Here is a 26,250-nt window from a genome sequence, read left to right on the forward strand (position 1 = left end):
TTGGGTCTTTTTTTTTCTTGGTTAGTCTAGCTAAAGGTTTGTCAATTTTGTTTACCTTTTCAAAGAACCAATTATTACTTTTGATGTTCTTTTCTATTGTTTCTTATCTCTATTTCACTGCTCTATCATTTCCTTCACCTGCTAACTTTAGGTTTTGTTCTTCTTTTTCTAGTCCTTGAATAAAAAGTTAAGGTGTTTACTTCAGATCTTTCTTTTTTGCTAATACAGATGTTTATTGCTATAAACTTCCCACTTAGAACTACCTATTAATTACTTTAGTGTCCCTTTTCGCTACCAAAATTATCTCTGCTTCAATGATAAATTACAGAGTCATCTTAATTATAAGGGATGAAGAAGGATATTATATATCAAAAGAACATTTCACAAGGGAAACAATCCCAAAACAGTATGTACCTAAAAACAGAACTTCATATACAAATAAAACAATTACAAGGAAGATTAGATCAATGTAGCCAGGCAGAAGACGTTCGTAGGTCTCTCTTGGTAATTTATAGATTAAGCAGACTGAAAAGTAACAAAGACAATAAGGTTTAAACTAAATAATCGACAAGCCTGATATAATTACAAATATAGAAATTTATATTCAATAATTCTAGGATGAGATATGTATCTGATAAGATATGCATTTGAAACACGCACAGAACACATAAAAAAAAAATCAATGACAACTAAGTTATAAAGCAAACCTTAACAAGTACCAAACAATCATGATCTTAAAAAATGGTTTCTAACAACAGCATAATAAAATTAGAAAACATAGGGGCACCTGGGTGGCTCAGTCGGTTAAGCGTCCAACTTTGGCTCAGGTCATGATCACAAGGCCCGTGAGTTCAAGCCCCGCATCAGGCTCTGTGCTGACAGCTCAGAGCCCCGAGCCTGCTTCAGATTCTGTGTCTCCCTCGCTCTCTGCCCTTCCCCCACTCACACTTTGTCTCTCAAAAATGAATAAATATTAAAAAAAATTTTTTTTAATTAGAAAACGTTCATCAAAGACAGAAAAGGCTTTTGGAAGTTTGAAAACACACTAGTGATAAAAGAACTCATGATGACAATTATGAAATACTTAGAAATGAACAATAATGAAAATACTACCTATACAAATTAATGGTTTGAAACTAAAGCAACAGAAGGTGCTTTGACTTGGGAGTGAAATTTATAGCCATTAATGCATCTTTTCCAAAGACAAGCACCATCACTCACATCTTGGTGACATTTATATACGGTCCCATTACAGACTATAGAATCCATTCACATGTCCAAATTTGCTATGTGCCTTTCCCATTAAAGTGTAAAGAAGCTGAGACCCAAAATTTTTCTTTTTATATTTGTTTTCCAATACATAATAGTTACTAACACATAGTTGACACTCAGTTTGTGTTTGTTACTTAAATAATAATATTTAAAGGAAAAATAGATGCTCTAAAAGACAACAAACTCTAGCAAATAATTCAGGATAGTAAGTATATTATCAATATGCAGGAAAATCCCCAAAGAAGCAATACCATTCCATTGATCTAACCAGACTCAATGTGCAAGCAGAAGGGCAACTTTCTTCTTTCCCCCAGTCTTCCTTTAAAGTCAGTTAATGGCGAGTTGTTCCTCTACAATGGGGTAGAAAGGGTGCCAAATGGCTGACTGATGCTCAAAAACAACTCTTTCTGACTTGGGGCCTTGGGGTTCTTTCATGAATGTCGAGAGAATTTCCCCATGTGGACACTTGATTGTACTTCCCTTAGTGCAGGCAGCGGTCCTTCTGCTCCTGACTGCTGGCAACTTCTTCCTCCTCCCCTGGGCACCAGCCTGCCTATACCTTACCCATGGTTCCACAGTACACGTAGAAACCCATTCACTCTCTTGAGTGAAACCCAAAATTTCACTCCCAAGTCAAAGCACCTTTGATTACCATTGGCAGTGGTGGAAAGGTCACTAGTGCCCGATACCACCATCTTTCTTCACTCCAATGCCACATAGGCTGGTCCACCGACTGCTCTGCTGGGGACCTTTGAGGCAGGAGTCAGCCACCAGTTCGTGGGGTCCCTGAACTCCAGAGAACACATAGCAAGGCTCCAAGGGGTTTCCTGAAATGGCCTCTCACTAGATACAACCATCCTCTCCCTTTCCCCCATAGGTATGTAGAAAATACCAGAGCATTCCTTCGCCTTTCTTCTAAGATATTCTCTCACTCAGCCTTTTCACACTCATGTTTTATTCTTAAACTGAGGGCTTATCAAGGGTAACAACACTGGTTCCCAATTACCTCTTCACAACCCTGCATAGGTGGTCTAGCACCTCATTTTAGAAATTAGTGTAACACCTAAATTTCGCGATTAGGTTTTTGCAGGCTCTACTGAAACCAAGATAGAAAGAGTCCTATTTTAACACCCTGTTAGCAGAAGTGTAAATTCTACAAAACCTGTATATAAATTGAGTAACAGAAGGCTGTCCTCTATAATTAAATAGCAGATGATTTCAGAAGGCTTAAGATTCCTTTCTCTAACTCAAGATGAGAATTCTGTTTCTAGGAGGACATGAGGCCCTGCCATCAACAGTCAACATAAGGACTCCATCAGATCATCTGGGAAGAAAAAATTGTACTAAGATGGTGGGGTGATAGAAGGAAAGGGAATCATTTGAGCAGAAGGTAATTTCCTGCTGGGCTCAGAAAGAGGCAGCAAGTATGAGAGTTCAACATACAAACAGCATTTCTATACACAATGTGCCTTCTGATGATGCACAAAACAGAGTAGAAAGGGATTTATGGCTGAGTTTGGGATGACAGAAAGCAAAATAGGCTTGGAGAAGTATGTGCAAAAACTGCCCTAAAGAAAGGAATCTGAACAACAGATGTTCTTCTGCACAGTAAATAAAATAAAGAAATTGAACTTTATGTGATCTCTAACACACGACTACAGCCATTGGGATAAACAAGCCCCCCTGACTTTCCTGGAATATACATCTGAGCTTCAAACATGTTTGTTAATGACAACTTTTCACAATCCCTAGGGAGCATCCAAGTTTGGGTGTTGGAGGCGGGGTGGGGGGTGGGTAGCAGGGGACAAATTTCTATATTGTCAAGGTCCAAATTTCAGAGCTTTGCAATGGGATCTAGGGACTTTTAACTTTACTTGTCCTATTTCTAATTGCTGTTTTGATCTGCTAATGTTATAAGGAGCTATTTGTTTCCAGTAGAAGATACTGCTGTTCCCCCATTTCTTTGCATTTCTAAGGAGAAACAAGAATCTTATTAAATTTGAACATGGGCTTTTATCAAAGACTCACCTGAGCTAGAAGGAATGGGAGAGTTGCAGCCCAATTCCCACCATTATATATAATCATATCACCATATCATCATATCATCATTTTGGAAGGCACAGGGCGAGTGGTAGAACGTTTGCTTGCAAAACATTTCCTGAAGACAGGGCCACGGTTCAAACAGAGAGTCTACCTCCGCAAGCGTCTCTAGGAGGGCAACAGCGAGAAAGGAGAGGATGGAGACTCGTACACGGGCTCTGAAAGTGTGTACCTGGATGTGGCATATGTCCCCTCACACTTCACTGGCCAAAACGAGTCACATGGCTATCCCAGCCTCAGCAGGAGTGGGGGGGGGGGGGGGTTCCGTTCTACTGGGCGCCCTTCCTTGTGGGTCCTCTGCAATGAAGGGGATGTTGCGTTTCACATTATGATTCCCATGTGTGGTAGTAAATAAACGTTGCTGGCAGAAGGGTTCAAAGTCTGTTCCGGCCTCGGTCCGACAAGGCCTCCTTGTCTGAAGTTCTCCATTCATTCTCCCAAGCCTAATTCAAAGTCACTCACCAAAATATCTTCCTTGCTACTTTCACCCCGAAGTGACTTCTCAAGCCTCCGAACTGCTACCCAGTGTACGTGCTATGAGCACTTGCATCAGCCACCTCTGCAGACTACCTCATTTTGGTGGCTGTCCCCTTGCCCAGTTAGGCAGTAGGTTTCTTTAGGGCAAGTTGCCTTCTCACGCCGGAGAAAGCCATCCAGGGAGCAGAGGTAACGAGTCACGGTGTGGGGTGCCCACGGAGCTCCTCGGAAATACTCAATTTACCTTCAATGCACACGTTCTAAATTTCAGAACTTCTAAGTTCCAGAAGTTCTAAGTTTCAATCAGATCTATCACGTACAGAACTAATAGTCGTCAAGACCAGAGAGGCTGCCTTGTCTCAAGCGTATATTTAAACTGAACTTTGGACACTTCTCTAAAGAGGACATCCAGATGGCCAACAGGCACATGAAAAGACGCTCAACGTCACTCCTCATCAGGGAAATACAAATCAAAACCACACTGAGATACCACCTGATGCCAGTCAGAGTGGCTAAAATGAACAAATCGGGAGACTCTAGATGCTGGCGAGGATGTGGAGACACGGGAACCCTCTTGCACTGTTGGTGGGAATGCAAACTGCCGCTCAGGAAAACGGTGTGGAGGTTCCTCAAAAAATTAAAACTAGATCTACCCTATGACCCAGCAAAAGCACTGCTAGGAATTTCCCCAAGCGATACAGGAGTGCTGATGCAGAGGGGCATGTGTACCCCGATGTTTATAGCAGCACTTTCAACAATAGCCAAATGATGGGAAGAGCCTAAATGTCCATCAACTGATGAATAGATAAGGAAATTGTGGCTTATATGCACAATGGAATACTATGTGGCAATGAGAAAGAATGAAATCTGGCCTTTTGTAGCAACGTGGATGGAACTGGAGAGTGTTATGCTAAGTGAAATAAGTCAGGCAGAGAAAGAGAGACCATATGTTTTCACTCTTATGTGGATCCTGAGAAACTCAACAGAAGACCATGGCAGAGGGGAAGGGGAAAAAAAAGTTGGAGATGGAGGGAGGCGAACCATAAGAGACTCTTAAAAACGGAGAACAAACTGAGGGTTGATGGGGGGTAGGAGGGAGGGGAGGGTGGGTGATGGGTATTGAAGAGGGCACCTGTTGGGATGAGCACTGGGTGTTGTATGGAAACCAATTTGACAATAAATTTCATATTTAAAAAATAAAAAATAAACTGAACTTTGGGACCACATGGAATAAACTACAGCCCCTTCACTGAGAATCAACAGTTCCCTGCAAGTTCTCTGAATCAGCTTCACATGGACCTGGTGAAGGTAGGTTTCCTCAAAGCAGAGAATGAGACAGCAGTTTGCGTCCAAGTGAGTTACTGAGGGAGTGCTCTCAGAAGAAATCCATAAGGGAGAAAGAGAGCAGGATGGAGACAAGGAAGAAACCAAGCAAGAAGGAGACTTCCGGGTGAAGTCCAGCCTTCTCTCAATCCCACAGGGAGCTCTGGAACACACATTGTACCTTGGGGGCTGTCCTGCCTTAAGAGGAGAGAGCTTTTGTAAACTCCCTCCCACCCAACCCATTACTACAGTTGTCCCGCTGGCCAGAAGAGGGGGGTAGAACTCCAAGGGATCCCCAGGTGAGGCTCCAGCCGTCCAAGAGCAATCCCCAGTGGGGCAGCACACATCGAAGCTGCTGAGGAGCAAATCAAACTGGAGAGGACACCACCATGGTCTACTGGGTCTTAAAATCCAGACTACACGCAGACAGACCATAACCGTATCCTTCACCTCCACAGGTACATCAGGATGAGCAAGTGATCTAGCTGTGGCTGGGACTGTGTGCAACAGTTTCACTCTCCTATAAAGAGACCCTCCATAAATACGTTCATTCTTAAGAGTCACTGATTCGAGGGGCGCCTGGGCGGCTCAGTCCGGTTGAGCGTCCGACTTCGGCCCGGGTCATGATCTCGCGGTCCGTGGGTTCGAGCCCCGCATCAGGCTCTGTGCTGACAGCTCGGAGCCCGGAGCCTGTTTCAGATTCTGTGTCTCCCTCTCTCTCTGACCCTCCCCTGTTCATGCTCTGTCTCTGTCTCAAAAATAAAGAAACATTAAAAAATTTTTTTTTTAAAAAAGAGTCACTAATTTGAAATCATGGTGTTACATCACACCCAGATAACTACACCTGGGTGAGGTCATTCTGACCCTGATATCCCATCCTAATTGTTAAGACGACAGCGGAGGGCTTTAGATGGGAAACTTGGCGAAAAGTGGGATGAATTTTGCCTTCGGGCAGCCACAAAGGATTAGTTTCCATCTCAGGACTGTGCTGAGGGATGGTGTTTTGAGAAAATGCCTTGAATTGATACCTCAAATGGCTTCTTTCGAAGGGATGATTTATACATCACAAGACAAAGAAGATTTATATTAAAGAAAATGGATTCCTTTTCTGAACTGTTTTGAGGAAGATGGATAGCTTCCTGTAAACTGCAGTTCCGTGTCTGTGAGCAGAGTGCTTCCAGAAAATTTCTAAGGTAATGCTGCCTCTGGGATTCACTACATTGTCCTTGCCACCACCCACTGTGTGTGTGTGTGTGTGTGTGTGTGTGTGTGTGTGTGTGTGTGTGAAAGAAAGAGTTACCCGATCAGACTGCCCTCTACTAGACTGCCCGCCAGAGAAAAATTCATATTATCCAAACTGTACGTGAATAGCAACTGATGATGATAATGGTGAAAAAATTTAACTTATTGAGTAGTGGTAGTTTTGTTGTTGTTACAGATTTGCCCACCAAATTCCTCCCCCAAGAGTGCTGCTCTTATCTTCTAAAAATCTCATTAATAAGGGTCATCCTGCATATCTTAGATAGCTCTGATGAGATTCCCACATGGTTTTTATGCCAGCTTTCACGTACATGTAATACAGAAGCTTCCGGTAGAATCTAAGATTTGTCAAAATGTGAGTAAGGTAAAGGCTCATCGTTGCTTCTAGGGCCTCAGATCCCTGACCACTGGGGTGGCTGGGGGTATCAGAGAAGAGACAAAGGAGATCATAGTCCGTGATAAAATTTCTCAGAAATAAGAGCAACTTCCACTGAGCAATCTACAAAGGGGTCTGAAGGATCCACAGCACCAGCCTTCAGCAACCAAGAACTGCAACTCCCTTTCATTGAGACGCCGACTACTGAGCCCCCAATTTCACCTAATCCTTACAGTGACTTTCATCATGCTACTTGTCCTGGCAAGCCAGGGCAGGAGAAAAAAAACGCTCCGATTTGTGGTGTTTGTTGACTTCATAGCGGCATTATTCACAATAGCCAAAAGGTGGGAATACGTGGGAATAACCTAAATGTCCAACAATGATTAATAAACAAAATGGAGCATATGCCTACAATGAAATAATAATGCAGCCTTAAAAAGGAAGGATATTCTGACGCCTGCTGCGACACAGATGAACCTTGACAACATGGTGCTCAGTGAAGTATACCAGTCACAAAAAGGCAACTATGATGTGATTCCACATATAGGAGGTCCCCAGAGTAGTCAAATTCATAGATACAGAAAGTGGAACAGTGGTTGCAGGGGCTGGAGGGAGAGTGGATGGGGAGTTAGTGTTTTAATGGTTACACAGTCTCCGTTTGGGATGACGAGAAAGTTCTGGAAACGCATAGTTGCACAACAATGTGAATGTGCTCCATACTCCACTGTACTGTGCATTTAAAAGGCTTAAAATGGCACATTTGAAGCTATGTATATTTAAAAATAATGATTAAAAAAGTGTGGTTTTGGGCACTGGGCTCGAACCATCCCAAGGCTTCTCCCCTAATAACCAAAAGCATCATAAAGCTAATATGCTTCCCTACGATAGAAAAAAGCACCGATCACACATTAAGTACTCAACAAAAGTTACTCTTCTCCCCCTAGAATGATCCTCTCTCTGTTCTGTTTTATTGTAGAGAACAAGGCAATAGCTAACTCATTTATGTCTGTCACCCCTACTTATATCAAAATTCCGTGCTATTCTATAGAAATTACTTCTGGAAATGATGATATCACCATGTTGTTTCAAAACTGCAGTCTGAGCTCTAAATGTGCCATCCAAGACCTCTATGAATCCCTGTCTGTGCATTTCTTCCTAAATACTAAGAAACTTTGAGTGTTGCTCAAGAAAGGGGAATGAGGGAGGCATTATCCACACCATCATACAGGAGCGAAGTTAAAAGATGAGGGTGTCTTATGGAACAGCTCTTTTAAGCAGGAAACAATCCACTTGGGGCTCAACCAAAAAGGCAGTATTTTTAGTTTGAAACTTTTTGTAGCTTGTTCTTTAATATCATGGTCCTTTGTTATACCCAAACATTGCTGGAATAGCCTCCTGCAAGCATGGTCAGAAATTCTAGCAAAATCTAGCCTAACTAAAGTAACTGTTTAAAAAGAAAAATGCAATCCAACCTAGTGTCAAATACTTTGCTAAAATATTCCATTCAATTAATTTGGCTTTCCTTCATTTCTCTTTCGTTACCAAAACTTCAAATCTATTAAATTTCTTTTTCCTTTCATCCACTAATTATGAAATGCCATCAGTGAGAGGCTCCTGGGGGGTCGGCATGATTGCTTGCAGACCTGAATGCTCTTTGCTGATGATTCTATGGTCTTCCATGTGACTACAGATTTCCTTTCTCCTGGCATTTGTTTCGTTATTTCACAAGGGAATTAAAGTCTATTCCAATAGATACTCATTCTCAGTGTCCAATATCTTCCCCATTTTTCAAGAACTGTCATTACATCTACCATGACGGCAGAGCTGGCCTGCTGGACCTAGAAAAAAACTGAAACTGATCAGAAATGAACTCCAGAAATGAACCCCCCACCCCAGTCCCCTGTCCATACCTCCTTTGCTGTATCCACAGAACTCTGGAGGCAATACTGGGCTATGGGTTTTTTTGTTGCTTTATTTCATTATTTCTTGTTGGTTTTTCTTAAGGGAAAAAGAGTATTCAATAAATGGCACAAGTTCCTTTTTTGTCTGTCTTTACACAGTCTAACAAGATGAAGTTCGGTGCTTAATTCTAATATATTCATTTACTTCACGTCTTCTTCTTTTTTTTTTTTTTTTTTAAGCAGGCTTCACACCCAGCAAGGAACCCAGTGCAGGGCTTGAACTCATGACGCTGAGATCAAGACCTAAGCTGAGATCAAGAGTTGGACGCTTAACCAGTTGAGCCACCCAGGCACTCCTTCATATCTTCTATTTTAATGTAGTTACTCTTTAATTTTCCCTTGAAGAGGGATAGGAGAAAAACTTACCAGAATTCTGTTTGTATAACGTTTGGAACTGGAGCGACCTGGGTTCAAATCTCAGCTCTACCCCGTACTAGCTGAATAACCTTGGTAAGTTACTTGCGGTACCTGCGTGGCTCAGTCAGTTAAGCATCCAACGCTCGACTTTGGTCCAGGTCATGATCTCACGGTTCATGAGTGCAGAGCCTGACGTGGGGCTCGAACCAACAGCACAGAGCCTGCTTGCAATTCTGTCTCCCTCTCTCTCTGCCCCTCCCCCACTTGCTCTCTCAAAATAAATAACCATTTTTTTTTTTAAGTTACTTGACATCTCAGAGCCTTGATCTCACCCATAACACAGAGACAGCACCATCATCCCTTCGGGGCTGTCGGAGGTTAGAGGAACTAGCCTACACAAAAGCCCATAGAACGTAGGCACTTAACACTTACCCCTCTTAATCCCCGTCCATCTTCCCCTTCAACTGCACACACCTCCACCTCATCCTCAAATCCTCACCAAGGCAGCAAAGAATCCTTCTAGAAACCTCCGGAAAACCTCTGTGTAGCCACCGTCTCTCCAGTCTGTCTGCACCCCAAACACCACCTCAACGTAACCTGAAACACCTGCCAAATCCCGGCTATTTCTCAGGGGCCGCATCAGTTGCAGAACTCGGCCACAACCTAGAACTGTGAGAAAAGATGGCCCGAGATGTCCCTACAAGATTCCTGCCCCACCTCTCAATTCTTCAGTTCCCTAATCGTCTGGGTCCTTGAGTCATCGGTGTCACATCACCTTACAGAAATGAATCCTGCTGGGGCGCTGGGTGGCTCAGTCGGTTAAGCGTCCGACTTCAGGTCATGATCTCGTGGTTCGTGAGTTCGAGCCCTGCGTCAGGCTCTGTGCTGACCACTCTGAGCCTGGAGCCTGTTTCAGTGTCCCTGAAGACACTGAAGAGTGTCCCTCCCTCCCTCCCTCCCTCTCTCTGCCCTTCTCCCCACTTACAAGTGCTCACTCGCTCTCTCTCCCAAAAATAAATAATCATTAAAAAAATTTTTTTAAATAGTGAATCCTACTTGTCTGAGTCTTGTTTTTGTTCCTTCCCCCCCCCCCCAATAAAATTCAGAGCCTTAATTCTTTATTAAAAATACTTTTGGTTCCGTCTTGATCCCACTCGTCATCATTAACATAAACAATGGGCACCCACCTGGCTGACTCAAGGGAATGAGCAACTCTTGATCTCGGGGTTGTCAGTTCAAGCCCCATGTGGGTGTAGAGATTACTTAAAACTAAAATCTTAGGGGCGCCTGGGTGGCTCCATCAGTTGAACTTCCAACTTCGGCTCAGGTCACGATTTCACTGTTCATGAGTTCGAGCTCCACGTAGGGCTCTGTGCCGACAGCTCAGAGCCTGGAGCCCGCTTCGGATTCTGTGTCTCCCTCTCTCTCTGCCCCTCCCCAGTTCACACTCTGTCTCTCTCTCCAAAATAAAGATTAAAAAAGAATTAAAAAAAAAACACTAAAATCTTAAAAAAAAAAAAAAAAGAAAAAGAAGAACCCATTTTTACATAATGAATTTTACATTTCTGCAGTGACCGTGGGTTTTTTTTGTTTGTTGGTTTTTTGTTTTTAAGCTTCATGCTTATTCTCACATTTCCAATGGACCCTTTCCTGTCTTTTTGCAGTAAAGTTCAGAGGACTTTCCCTAGAACTGATTTTTCTTGCTTCTGGAACACACATCTGCTGTATTTATTGCACATTATTTATAATCCTCTTCTGCTTTCCTAGAAGATGAGCAATCGAATTACTATAGGAGGCCTTCTGGTCATGAAATGCCTTAAAATATATTCAAGGGGACCTGAGAATTATGATTTGAAGGAGAGATCATGAGAGTTACAGTAAAGAACTAATTGAGGAAGGCAGCTCAGTTTGCTAAGTTAGGCAAATGTCACTGGAGTAATCAAATCCTAGCTGGGAAATAATTAGATCTCCATCCCCCAATATCAAAGAAAGGAGTACTTACTATGTCTGGACATCCTACTTTGTATCTTACATGCACCACATCATTCTAGCCTCCTAAGAACTTTATGATCAAACTATTATTGCTACATCAATTTTACATATAAGGAAACTAAAACCTTAAAAGGCAAAACAGGGGCACCTGGGTGGCTCGGTTGGTTAAGCGTCTGACTTCAGCTCAGGTCATGATCTCGCTGTGTGAGTTCGAGCCCCGCGTTGGGCTCTGGGCTGACGGCTGGGAACCTGGAGCCTGCTTCAGATTCTGCGTCCTCCTCTCTCGCTGCCCCTCCCACATTCATGTTCTAACTCTCTTCCTTTCAAAAAGAAATAAAAAACATTTAAAGAATTTTCAATAAAAAATAAAAAGCAAAACAACTTGCCTAGTGTCACAGAGCAAGTGAGTGATGGACCCAGGATTCAAAGCCAGACCAACCGGACTCCAAAACTCAAGCCCTTAAGCCTAACATATCCCTAGTTAATTCAAACCTTTTCATGAGGACATTCAGGAATGTCGTGGAAATCTACTTAATGTTGTATACTAACAATAAGTCTCTCACTTGCAGAGAAAAATAATAACTTCTCTTTAGTTTATTACATGCAAGAGTCTATAAGGCAACTTTAGGCACCTGGAATGAATTCTAGATTGCCCTCAGGAGACAGTGGTCAAGTGATGACACTGAATACACTTGATGTGTTGAAAGTAATGCAAACATCTAGCAGAGGACACTTTTGCAGCAAAATCCAGAAAGTTCTGGGGCGCCTGGGTGGCTCAGTAGGTTAAGCGGCCGACTTCGGCTCAGGTCATGATCTCACGGTCCGTGAGTTCAAGCCCCGCGTCGGGTTCTTAGCTGACAGCTCAGAGCCTGGAGCCTGTTTCAGATTCTGTGTCTCCCTCTCTCTGACCCTCCCCCGTTCATGCTCTGTCTGTCTCAAAAATAAATAAACGTTAAAAAAAAATTTTTTTTTTTAAAAATCCAGAAAGTTCTTTTCGTTATGTTCTTAAATGCCCCTTCCAGAAAAAAAAGAAAAAAAAAAAAGTTGGTTTATGATCCACACCAAATGAAATGCTATGTGACAAATATCATGAGTTTTTCTCCAGGCAAAACAACCCCAACTTTTTTGCTGAATACACAATACTTTTTATTCATCTGAGGCAAGGCAAATGTGAGGTCAGGAGGCAATGGCAAGTCTAGCCCATGTGTCTAGTCTCCGCTAGGAATTCCAGAAGACAAGAAAAGAGGGTACACAACAGCATCACGATCACAGGTGGGTCACAATCGGCCAGTTGGGAAATCCTTGCATCGGGCGTTCATCAAGGACATGGAAATGTAGGAACAATTTCGACTCCGTACCAATCCTTTTCTGTGACTCTCTAAACCAAGAGTTCTATTGGAAAATGGCAGTAAATATAGGACTCGCGTCTCATGGCCCATCTTGCAATAAAGTTTCTGCTTGGTAATAAAGTTCCTAAAGCGCCTTTATGGAAAATTTCCTTTGTCTGTTGCTTTTGTCTTCCTACTCTCAGCGGTGACATGTGGTGGCAGGGCCGACTGCACAGCTAACAAAAGCATCGCTTCTCAGGTGCTTGAGGGACTGGAGTGGTGTCCAGGCTGCTGGCGGGTTAGGGCGGCACAGTTCCAACACAGCCTCGAAAAATAACAATAATGGGACTTAGGTCTAGTGTCATTACACTTGATTAGCTGAGTGAGCTCATGAAAATCCATAATTAACTAGAAAAACAAGAAGACAGATGCTTTTGCCAGGAAATGGAGAGAACCTGGTCTTCTCTTCTTCCTAAGTAAGGGCTCGGCAATTGCACACCCTTTTCATATGCAAGGGGCAAACAGTATCCCCAGACAGGACTCCTCCTCTCTAGTCATTGCCTCTTTTCACGGGGGGGGGGGGGGGGGGGGGGGGGGGGGGGGAAGGAAACGTAGTTCCTTCAGATGTGTTGGAGCTCACAGACAAGTTGGTAATGACCCTGAAATACATCCCCAACAGCCCAGACCCACCCTTCACTCCCGTGTGAAGTTCCCTGAGCCCACTGGCTCTTAACCAGGGGTGTTTTGCCCCCTGAGGGGTATTTGACGATACCTAGAGACAGTGTTGATTGTTACGACTAGAGACGGTGCTGCTGACATCTGGTGGGTAGAGGCCAGGGATGCTAACCATGCCAGCCAGGTACAGGATGGCCCCCCAGCAAAGAATCTGACCCAACAGGTCAATGGAGCCGATGTCACGTAGACAAAGTCAGCCTGCACCAAAGGCAAGTCCGGAGCGGGAACCTCCTCCGATGCAGAGCGACTGAGCCCCCTCAGTGGGGAGTCGGATCCTCGGGTCCCAGGTCAGCCCTGAGCAGAGCATATTGGCCACTCGGAGACACAGGAGGCACGAGTAGCTAGCAGGCGGTGGCCTGGCAGGGGTTCACACAGACCCTGAGGAAGCCGCCATTTAGGAGAGCTGGCATCAGCCCAAGAGAGCGTGCTTAACACAAGACCCACTCCTTATGATGGTATTTGTCATAGAGGCTGTGACCTCTCCTATGACATTCTGCTCAACTCCCGGGGAAAGTGCCTTTCCATCACATTCTTCCTCCAGCTTCTCATTTTCAGCTTAGGCCCTTAAAGAGCCAGGCAAGGTCAAGAAACCCCAGACTGAGTAACGGGAGGACAGGTTCCACACATGGATTTTTATACCACTTGTCACAAGTAACCTTTGACACCTAGATTTGCCTGGGCACTAAAATATGGTTGCTTCTAATCTTTGTCTCACCGGGACAGTTCAGAGAGAAGAAGAGAAAGACTTTCCAAAACCTCATATTAATATATTAGGTTTAAGCACACAAAATGGCCATTTTTGTAGGACACAGTAGCTTGACTATTGGCATTTTTCATTTGGGTCAATGATTTATACCAGTCAGCGTTCTCCAGAGAAATAAATCCAACAGAACATGTAGAAAGAGATGGATTATGACAAATGGGCTCATACAATCATGCAAGCTGGGAAGTCCCATGATTTGCCATCTGCCAGCTGGAGGCCCAAAAATGGTGGCAACGTCGCTCTCGTCAAAGCCCAAAGGCCTGAGAGCCAGATGAGCCAATGGTGTAAGTCCTAGTCTGAAGGACCAAGACCCAGGAGCACTGGTTGTCTAAGGCAGGAGAAGATAAATGTCCAAGCTCGAGTAGAGAGAGGGAATTCGCCCTTCCTCCCCCTTCGTGTCCTATTTGAGCCTTCACCAGATTAGGTGATGCCCACCCACACTGGTGGCGGTGGGTCTACCTGATTGACTCAGCAAACTGCTGACTTCTTCTGGAAACACCCTCACGAGCCGCATCTAGGAATAATGGTTTACTAGCTCTCTGGGCATCCCCTTGGCCCAGTCAAACCAGCACATAAAGTTAACTCTCATGCTGGGTGCCTGGGGGGGGCTCAGTTGATTGAGAGTCTGACTCTTGATTTCTGCTCAGGTCATGATCCCAGGGTCGTGGGATCAAGCCCCACATATGGCTCCATGCTGAGTCTGGAGCCTGCTTAGGATGCTCTCTCTTTCTCTCTCCCTCCCTCCGCCCCTCTCCCCCAATTGTGCACTCTCTCTTAAAACCAAAACAAAACAAAGTTAACTATCGTGCTGATACTAGAGATATCTGGGAAATACCATGGGCTTTTGTGTTTCCCTAAACCGCACAATCCATCCCGTCTGAATTCACAACCACCCGGTGAAAGAGATGTTAATTTAAGTTAATGTTCTTTTTTTTATAAATGGGGGAAACTGAGGCCCGGGAAGGCTCCGTAACTAGTCCGGTTGGCAGCAGTTAACAAGCGGTAGAACAGGGACTCAAATGCAGAAGACCCTAAATTGTCCCCACTGGCTGCTCAGCCCTGAGCAAGAGCAGCATGCTGCCATCTGCCATTTGAGGAGACCACTGTACCCTGCGCGAGAAAGAAGTTTACAACCGTGGCGGGCATTAAAGTCCGGGTACGAGTTGGCTCTGTCCTCCCCCGAGAACCCTTTGCCAAGAGGGAAGCCGCGTCCAGGCCAGGCTCCCGCAAGGACTCCATTAGCTCAGAAGGAAAGGGAGCCCAAGCCTGGGTCAGGAAAGCCCTCCGTGACCGGCACCAGCCGTCCTCCCAGCCTCGGGCCTCACGCGCTCCCCTCATCACCGGCCTCCCCGGTCCCCAGAGGCGCACGCGGATCCTTAATGAGCTTGGGGTCCCACAGCAAGCATCACGAGAGCAGGCCCCGGGGCCTCTGATCGATGTGAGCAATATTGAGCCTTCCCCCAGCCCTACCGGTCGCTCTCCTCGTTCAGCAGTTCTGCAGTGTTATTTTTGGCGTGTCAAGTTAACAGAGCTCCCTGGAGTGATGTGGAAAGCGGAAAGTCACCAAAGGTGCACTGCTCAATTCGTAACCCTGAGAGGGGCCTGCAGCCTCCACGGTGGTTTCGTGAGGGACACCGTCGGGGGGCTGGACGGACAGCACACCACTGCCTTCGCATCTGAACGGGGAGATACCGTGTGAGGCCGCTCCGTGTCTGGGAGGGAGCAAGGGAGGCCGGCACAATTCTCCCGCTGCCCCAATGATAAAATAAAAAAAGAGCACACGATCAAATAAAATGAAAACGAAGGTGGTATTCAGGAAGGAGAACTCAGCCAGGAAGTTTACGTTACAGTAAAAGAGGTGTTGGGAAATAAAAAATCATTCACTCTTAACGGATGTCAAACCTTTGGTTTCATATTTAAATAACCTCTACCCTAACATTCCTTCTGAAAAGCTGTCAGTATAATTAGAGCTGTAACAAAGGACATACGGGCTTACCCAGGAACAAAAAATTATGACAGGCCTGATCAAAATTACCCTATAAATATCACTTCACGGTTTTAACTACCACGTTTTAGTTCTAGGGCCATGAAGAGGAGTCCTATGCTACCAAAAGTAGGCAGCGAGTTGAATTTTGATTCATTCCTTTGATGGCAGTGACACGTACAGGTGTGCCCACTAGATTTCCCCTGTGATTAACGTATACAAGGTCCCTCGTAGGCGTGGCCCATAAAGGCGAAAGGTATACTAAAAGGAAACGGGAGAGAATAAACAGAGAGACCGAGAAACTTTCCTCCACCTTCTGCCACTAACCCATGAACATGCAAGTTGAGGCTTCCCCAGGCACAGAGGTGGCACAGGTGGCCCCAGCCACAGAGGTGGCACAGGTTGGCGTAACTCTTGACCAGAGAAAGTCTTCTTGGTGGTACAATCCAACTGCTCAACAGTGTGCAGCATTCTGGCTTTGTATTCCTTGATAACTTTAGAAGGTGACAGCTGTTAACCGAACTTGGGAACCACACAAACAAACGCAAAGGCCATTTGGGGACAAAGGAAAAAAAAAAAAAAAAAAAAAAAAAGGGAAGAGAAAGAAAAAAAATCTAGTTACATCTGCCTTCTTGGAACAATAGATTGCCTAATGAACATTTTTCAAGTGATGATTTTTGTCATTTTTGATGCTATTTATTGAATGTCACTATGAAGATTGAAGTTGCAAAGTAAAATGTTTCATGAAGGAGAGAAATGACATATTTCCATCATAAAACAAAATGAAGGGAGCCTCTATACCATTTACTAGGTTTTTCATATAAACATGAATCGTTTTACCTTGTTTCTGGACAAGGACACGGTCATAGATCACTTCTTCTAGAAGTGGGAACCAGAAGCTCTGAAATTTGTTCACTGATGCAGGAATTGATTTTGGTGGACTTCCCAGAGGAAAACAGGAAATTTTCATCTCCCTCTGTCCAGAGGGAGTAATGGTTAGACTCTTTCATAAAGGCTCGTGTTTAAAATATTCAATATTATTAACTAAATTGAGTGAGATGATTGTGAAAAAAAAGCAAGACTTAGAGTTTCCAGAACAACTGGTTCAAAAAAAGTTGGAACCTAAAAGATCAATCCAGGTAATTTACTTTAAAAAAAAAAAGTTTATTTATGTTCAGAGAGAAAGAAAGAGAGAGAACGTGAGCAAGTGGGGGAGGGGCAGAAAGAGAAAGAACCCCAAGCAGACTCTGCACGGTCAGCACAGTGCCCAATGTGGGGCTCAAACCCACAAACCACGAGATCATGACCTGAGCCGAAGTCAGCCACTTAACCAACTGAGCCACCCAAGTGCCCCCAGGTAATTTACTTTTGAACAACGTTTTCCAGATTCATTTTGATTCTATAGAGACACATCATCTACTCAATTCCTCTTTGGTATGTGGAATCTGAGAAGCTAGAAGGGGAAACAGGTAGACAGAAAGTGTCCCAGAATCCATGGTCATGTACATTCAGCCTCATCATCAAGAGGTTGCTGCCGCTCCTGCCGGTTATCCTAAGGAACACCGGCTAAAGAGGTTGGGGGGTGGTGGGGATAAGAGGATGCAAGGTGGGATGGCACGAGGACATTCTCGGGGGCAGAAAGATCTTCAAGGTGCCAGAGGAGGTCTCGTCCAATCCCCCTCAGAAACTGCGGGAGCGGGGCACCTGGGTGGCTTCGTTGAGCGTCTGACTTTGGCTCAAGTCATGATCTCTCCGTTCTGGAGTTCGAGCCCCACATCGGGCTCACTGCCGTCCGTGCAAAGCCCACTTTGGATCCTCCGTTCCCCTCTCTCTCTGCCCCTCCTCTACTCACTCTTTCAAAAATAAAGAACACTTTTTAAAAAAAAATTACAGGAAGGTAGGATTCATGATCAATACATCACTATCAGCTGGAATCACCTTCAGGTTTTGCCTTTAGCACCACAGGGAACACAGCTGTTTTCCAAATGTCATCCAGGCTTTCCATCCGTCTACACCACTGAGGAATTACTAGTCCTTACCGCCCATCTGAATACACTATCTGTTCCCATCATTAATTGGCTTTTTGGTTACAAGAGCTAATAAAAAAAAACCAGGCATCAAGTTTTTCTAAGCCAAGTCCCACTAATGTCTCATCAGAAGCTTTGTGACAAACACTGTGCCTGAGGTGCACTCTTTTTACAGTGAGACATCGGGAGGTTTTCGTTTTCCTGGAGTCCCCAGTGAAGCCATCTGAAAAGAGAAGAAGCTTGAGAAGGACGGTTCTGGGCTTTTCCTAGCTTCTCAGCCTCCACCGTCTTGGCACATCAGCAGACTAACCCATTCTGCAAATCCACTGGCAGAGATTTCAGACCTTCTGGGCTCCGTTCATATAATGAAAAGGACCTTTTGTAGCAGATGGCTTGAATTCCCCTGACTGCAACTTAAATGTATTCCCTCTTGTCCTCTCCCACTTAAGCACGAAGCCAAAAAGCCAGGAAATACAACCCGAACTGGCCACACTGCTAATCTGACCTTCGGTATTTCATTTGCAGGTTTCTGTCTGACTCTCAAATCTAACCGAGGGTGGGGGAGAGGCAGGCAGTAGATTAATAAGATTCACAGGGAAATAATGATTACCTAATTTAGCAGTGAAGGGAGAATGGGAGCAACCTTCAAATGTCATCATCGGAGGCAGTGTTGAAATGCCTCCTTTTTCTGACACAATTCTGTCAATTAGCTGAGCAGAGCAATTACCATTCCTTTCTCTTTTTTATTTGCAAAGCACCAAAACTTTCTAAGGATGATAAATGACTCCCTGGAAAATTCAATGCTAGTTCTGCTAAATTTGCACTTTCCGTATTGTAAGGGTCTGGGTGGACTTTTTCTCCCCCCAGTTATTTTTCATAATCAATGGGGCAAGCCACTAAGAAAGCGCCCTATGTAAAATTCGGCGATGGGGGCCTTCCAAGAAACCAGACACACTCAGATCTGTCCAAATGGCCAGCAAATGAATACATATCTCGGTGTAATTAGTACAGTCGAGGACATTGTTAACCAAATGATGAAGTAAATTTCATTTTAATTGTTTTGAATCCCATCCCCATCCCCCTAAAAAGAAGAAAAGGCAGCGTATTCCGATTAGGACCTTTGAGAATTCTGGACTCATTAGCATTTCATGTAACACCGCACAGAATTAAAGTGGGAAACCGATCCACGACGTCCCCCTAACTGCAGCATGTACATCATTAATGGCACATAATTAAGGAGGGGTCCGGGTCGGTCTCAGGTCTCAGTTGACAATGGCTCACAAACAGCATTTGCAGGCCAATATAACCGCCAGCTTACAGTGGCTAAACCTGTTCATTAAGAGAAAGACAAAGGAGACCTAATTTGGCTCCTGTGCTAGGATAGGCGGCAAAAGGAAGGGGGGCAGTCATGCGTTTCCAAGTCTCAGATGTCCCTGTAGCCTTGAGGGCTCCCCACAGCTATGCGACAGGAAGAAGCGGGAAGGAAAGGAGGAAAACCAGGTGTAGATTCAGGCCACGGGAGAAATAGGGAAGGGACAAGGAGAGACCAGGGAGACGGGTCTGCCCAAGCCTCCCCAAGGCTGCCTCCCCAAGGCACAGCCTGCCCTCCCCAAGGCCGGGGCTCAGGTCAAAGAAAGAACTAACGAAAGAAAACTTCTTGGCAGAGGGGCCTGAGAGAGTTCCGCTTTGGAGACTCCACCCAGAAAAGCCCAACCGTAGCCTGGTTCCCCCCACTCTAATCTATCAGAAGAGGTCTGTTTCAGTTATCTGTTGCCATCTCACAAACCACCCAAAACTAAGTGGCTTAAAACAGCAACGGCTTGGGGGCACCTGGGTGGCTCAGTCGGTTAAGCACCTGAACCTTGATTTCAGCTCAGGTCATGATCTCACGGTTCGTGAGTTTGAGCCCCACATCCAGCTCTGTGCTGGCAGCATTCTCTCTCTTCCTGCTGGGCATTCTTTCTCTTTCTCCCTCTCTCTCTCTCTCTCTCTCTCTCTCTCTGCCCCTCCCCTGCTCATGCTGTCTCTGTCTCTGAAAATAAATAAATTTAATTTAAAAAATTATTAAAAAAAAAAAAAAGCAACGGCCTGTCCTTCTTCCTGGTTCTGTGGGTAGACAGGGTTCTGCTCCAGGCACTGTGGCAGTGGTCACCTCTGTGGCTGCACCCAGATGGGAGCTTGGCTGCGCTGGAATTCTAGATGGCCTGTCATCACACACGGCACCTCTCCATGCAGCGTCTCATCATGCAGTGGTCTGTCATCACACACGGCGCCTCTCCATGATGAATGCAGTGGTCTCCCCGGGCCTCTTTACAGCCCGAAGCCAACTTCTAAGCCAACTTGACTTCCAAGCCCCAAAGTCAAGAGCTTCCCTATCCTCGGCTTGCTTTGTGTACCAGTGTCCCATTGGCCAGAATAAGTCACATGACCAAGCCCAGGGACAATGTGGGAGGGGCCATTCAATGGTGCGTGCCAAGATCCATGGTTTACTGCAGCACTCCAGCGAAGCACACGTGCACAAGCCTTCTCAGATCAAAGCCCCCTTCAGAGGCTTCCCCTCTTATTTCCGCTGAGGCCTGTGGAATGGACCTAACAGCCATGTGGCCGAAACGGTCAGATTCAAGGTTTGCTCCCACACACCCCCCCCACACACACACACACAGACACACACGCACAGGCATACACACGTCTCCGATGGTCTTCACTTTGGGAATGGTACCACAATCCATTCCATTGTGCACGGTAGAAACCTGAGATTTCCCCTTGAACTTCTCCCCTCCTTCTCGCCCCTACCTGGAGTCCATCACCAAATCCTGTCCATTTTGAACCCCGAATAGCTCCTGATCTGGTCACTTCTCACTAACTCCAGGCAGTTCTCCAGACAACCACAACGGCCTCCTAACTGGTCACCCCAAGGCACTGACCGTGCTGTAGCCAGAATGCACTTTGTGAAACACAAACCAGATCACGCCATGCCTGCCTGCCTCTCTCCCACTCTTGGTCCCTTCAAAGTCTTCCCGTCACTCAAGATAAGCGCCAAGGCCTTTGCATCACCTGCAGGGCCCTGGATGTTCTGGCTCCCCCCCCCCCGCCACTCAGTCGCTCTCTTCCTGGCTCTCAGCCACGCTGGCCTCCTCAGACATACCCATGTTCCCTCCCGCCACACAGCCGTGGCACTCCCCACATGGTCACTCCCAACCCCACAATCAAGTCTCAAGTATCCCTCGCTCAGGAAATCGCTCCCTGGCCTCCCAAACCAGCTGAAATCCCACTCACATGCTCTCTCCTTCCCTTAGCCCCAGTTGTTCTTTACATCTGTGCGTATTAGTTACTAGAATTCGAGTCCCACAAGCACAGGAGCTGGGTTTGGCTTTGGTTACCTGGCATGGGTAATGTTAACAATAACAATTTATTGAACACTTACTATTTGCCAAGCACTATTTAGGTATGCAGCAGTAAACAAGACGAGGTCCCTGTCCTCACAGAGCTTCCAACCCGGTTGGGGAAGGAGGAGGGAAAAAAAAAAAAACCCACAAATATGCATACACGTTGCGATGCCTATTAGGGATACGTACCAGGAAGAAAATTAGCAGAGTAAGGAGACAGAGGGGGACAGAGGAGATGCGGTTTTAGAGAAGATATCAGAACAGCTCTCTCTGAAGAGGTGACATTTGAGCAGAGAAGGGAGTAAAGTCTGGGAACAAGACATGGGACTATCTGGAAAGAAGTTCCAGGCAGAAGAAAGAGCAAATACAAGGGCCCTGAGGATGAAGGGTGTTCAACACGTATGAAGAGTAGTCAAGAGGCCAGACTGAGGGGAGGATGGTAAAAAATGAGGCTGGAGGGGCGCCTGAGTGGCTCAGCCAGTTACGTGTCTGACTTTGGCTCGGGTCACGACCTCGCGGCTCGTGGGTTCAAGTCCCACATCAGGCTCATCAGGCAGAGTCAACTTTGGATCCTCTGTTCCCCTCTCTCTGCCCCTCCCCAGCTCGCACTCTCTCTCAAAAATAAACAAATATTTGTTTTCTTTAATTTTTAAGGAGGCTGGAGAAGTAGCCACGAGCCACAAGTGTATTGGTTTCCGAGGGCTGCTCGAACAAACACCACAGACTAGGTGGCTTAATGTAAGAGGATTTCATTCTCTCACAGTTCAGGAAACCAGAACTCCAAAAGCAAGGCGTCAGTAGGGTTGGTCCTTAGGGGCTCTAGGGAGGATCTGCTCCGTTTGTCTCTCGCTTCTAGAGATTGCCAGTGGCTCGTGGTGTTCCTTGGCTCATACGCACCTCCCCCAACCCCCCCCCCACCCGCCAGTCTCTGTCCGCCTTTCTTCTGTATTAGGAGGCTCTTCTGTTCTTATAAGGACATCAGTCATACTGGATGAAGGGCCCACCCCACTCCACCGAGGCCTCACCTTAACTTTACCAATTACATCCGGCAACGACCCTGCTTTCAAAGAAGTTCTCACCCTGAGGTTCAGGGAAGGACATCAATTTGGGGAGGACGCCATTCAACCTAGTACAAGTAGGACTTGGGGTTTTAGTCGAAGCGTGTGACAGCAACGAAGGAACAAAGGAGCAGGCAAACGCACGAGGGCAGGAGTAAGCGGTAAACCACCCCGTCACCCGCCGAGGCCACCAGCTGGGCCTTTGTGAGTCACCTACGGACACCACACCGCTCTGTGAAGAAGAAAGGCTTCTGCTACGTTGGCTCTCTGACCTCCCCCTCGGAATGGATATTCAAACTATCCTAGTTTTTCAGAACCTTCCAGAAAGCGGGAAATGTCTGCTTTCCCGAGTCAAAAGGCAACAACGTTCACAGTGGTGAGCTTTCGGATTCCACGGAGGGGGATTTGGGGAGCACACGGTATTTCTGACGGGGGGGCCTCCTCCCCCGCCTTGTCCCTCGCACCCCCAAAGTCAGTTCTCCCAGCGCTCGGTGTTTTTTTTTTCTTTTCTAATTAGACCCGACTTCGGGTCCATCCAACATAATGACAAGTTCCCAGAAAGGGCCAATCTTCTTTCCCCCGCTCAGCCCTCATTATAAGTCTCAGCTGATAAGCTGCTGAGGCCTGACACTGCACATTTATTTCGAATTGCAAACACCTGTGCACTAGAAAACCAGGCCAGCAGAAAGCCTTCCTCCTCGCCCCCGCTCCCTCCCGGCGGCCTCCACTCTCGGGGGCGGCCTGTCCTCCTGTCCCCCTCGCAGCCCGAGCGGGACCCAGAAGTCACAGTGATTCGTGCCCCTCATGACGGCCAGCCTCCCCCACCCCCGCACCTGGGACGACCTCATTCAGCTTCCCTGTCAGTTCAGTCCCGTCCCCTGCCAGGGCGCCGTCGCACCAAGGGTTAAAGAAATAATTATTGTGGGGCCAGGAGACTTGGTAAATAGCGTTAGCCTAAGGAGGGAGCAGATTTCCCGAGCCCAGCTGAGAAATACAATTAAGTTGTAATATTTTGTCAGGGCTTTTTCCTCCTCCTTACTGTTTATCAGTGTTAAGAGACAATTTATACGTTGCAATTCTCTGGGATGGCGAGTGTACCTCACAGCAGGCAGGTAAGATTAAACTGTCTGTCACAAGGCACTGCCCTTCCCGTTTTGCCACATAGACACAGCTGGGGACAGGAGAGCCTCCGGCGCTGGAGAATCTGCCGACTTCCAACTCCAGCAACCGGAGTGGGCCCCACCATCGCCTCCTCTGCCATCACTATGGTCTGGAAACCGGAATCAGGATCCCCGACCCACCCCCCCACCCCCAAACACACACACACACACACACACACACACACGCACGCACGCGCGCAATCGCCACCTTACACACTGGGAGGGAGCAGCCTGTGGTCCCTCTTCACAGAGTGAGATCTCTTAACTTTACTCCCAAGAGTCTCCAGTTCCCCAACAAGTCAAAAGTGAGGCCCATGGGGGGCGGGGGGAACCCCCTTCCCATAGGGAAATCTGTGACTAAGCTGAAGGCACCATGATTAATTCATTTCCTCACACGACCTCATGTGAGGAACACACTCAGATGAGAGAGCGCATCTCAGAGGGGACACATTTAGCCTGTGTCGAAATCCAGTCAGCCTTGGGTTTCTGTCGTAAAGGGTTTCATCACATCGAATAACTGAAAATCTGTCGACTCTCCTGATCTCCCTAGGTCTCATTCACTTCAAATTGAACGCTTGTGTCCACAAAAAGACTTGAACGTGAATGTTGATGACAGCTTTATTCAAAACAGCCAAAAGCTAGAAACAGCCCAAGTGCCATCAGCAGAAGAAGGGATAGACACACCGATACTCACACGATGGAATACTGTCCATCAGTGAAACGGGACAGGATACGGATACATGCAGCATCGATGGTCTCACAGATGTTGTGTTGAGTGAAAGACCAAAAACATATCCGATACCATTTCTCTGAAGCGTGAGATCAGCCAAAACCGATTTTGGTAACAAGTCAGAATAGTGGTTATCTACGGCAGAGGGTGACAGGGGTGGGGAAGATTGACTAGAAGGGCGTTTTCTGGGATGACGGAAATGTTCTGGTGGCCGCATGGGTATCTACACTTGCAAAAAAGTCATCCCGTTGTCCTCTTAAGATTTGTTCGTTTTACCATATGCAAATTGAATCTCAATAAAGAACTTCTAAAATTCAAGCATGATGTCATTTAATTTAAATTATATCCTCCCCTCCAACCTACCAAACTGTCCCAAGCCTCCAGCAGTCTGCTCAAAATAAATTCTCTCAACACCCTGGGACTGTTGGCTCTTCTACCAGACTGTGAACTCCCAGCTCTTTATGGGGACCTCAGAAGTTTGCTGGACGGATGGACGGGTGCACGAGCGCATTACGACCTCTAACACACGGAAAGAGAATGAGCTGTCCCACAAAGCTCTAACGCTCTCCCAGAAGAGAGACCAGATCTGTGTCCATTCAACTAGCCACAACACGCAGCTGGGAGATGACCAGCCAGAGTCAGGCTAGGTGATCAAAGGGCAGACTTAGGTTAATGGGTCCATGTTTAGAAGACACAGGAGGGTCAGTAATGTATCCTGCAGATAGAGAGGGCATTTTAATACTGAAAATCGAAGGAAGCCACCCCATACCATTCACATAGAGTCTCATTCAGGGTAACTTACTGACCGGGGGGATCGGGCAGATGGACTGACGATCCAGGGTCCTAAGCAGCTCTACTGAGTAGCTCTCCTGATGCCCCTTTCCTCTGCCCATCCTCTGCGGCTACGCAAACCTTAACCCCCAGCTTTTATGGAGTGAGGGGCATGGTGGTGAGATCACAAGCTAGTTAGTTACCTAAAGTGGTACCACCTGTGCGCCAAAGGCGCTCTACTAGTTATCTAGAATGATTCCACCTGTGTGCCGGAGGGGAGCCCAAGATGGAGGGCGGAAGACGGAGTCAGTGTTGTTAGCACTCCTACAGTCCACAAGGTGATGAAACCATAACTCGCTTCATTCATCTGAGCCACCAGGAAACCGCGTCTATAAGCTGTGATGACAGAAACGCACCAACTTGAAAAATCCAGACTTGGTCCGGAAACAACTTGCATGCATCTCAAAAATCGTTACTGCTGCCTAGTTCAAGATTTTCTTCCTTGCTAAATGGCTACAAGGAGCAGGAAGTGCACCAAATTAGCTAAGGAGATAGCAGGCTGGGAAAGCAACTTTCATAGGCAATTCATGTCTGAGCATCTAGCAAATGCAGTTTATCTTTGGGTCTCCATCGTTGGGAGTATCTTGTTTAGGCTGAAAATTGCCCAGGTCAGATCCACGTTTTTGCTTTGTACCAGATTTGGAGTCTTTAATCCTTTTAACTCTGAATATATGCACAGGATTCTTTCCTCTGAGGAACAGGAAAAAAAAAGTCTTGGCTATAAAATGTATTCTTCATTACTTTACAGAAGGAGAGAGAGACAGAGATCCCAAGGGAAGGGGCAAAGGGGAGACTACTCCCTTGCTTTAAACAGGGGTTCTTTTAACCTTCCACAGTGGAGTTGAGACGGAACAAAGTTTACACATGTGGAAATGTTAAGAGATCTTAGTTAATTGTTTAAAGTGCTGAGGTAATACAAAGATAAAATTAAAAATATTTTATTTTTTTAATGTTTAGTTTTTGAGAGACAGAGAGAGACCGAGCGTGAGCCAGGGAGGGGCAGAGAGAGGGAGACACAGAATCCGAAGCGGGCTCCAGGCTCTGAGCTGTCAGCACAGAGCCCGACACGGGGCTCGAACTCACAAACCCTTGAGATCATGACCTCAGCTGAAGTCAGACGCTCAACCAAC

This window comes from Panthera pardus, unplaced genomic scaffold (assembly GCF_024362965.1).
Source record: "Panthera pardus isolate Hobbes unplaced genomic scaffold, ASM2436296v1 HiC_scaffold_16, whole genome shotgun sequence".
Classification (NCBI taxonomy): domain Eukaryota; kingdom Metazoa; phylum Chordata; class Mammalia; order Carnivora; family Felidae; genus Panthera; species Panthera pardus.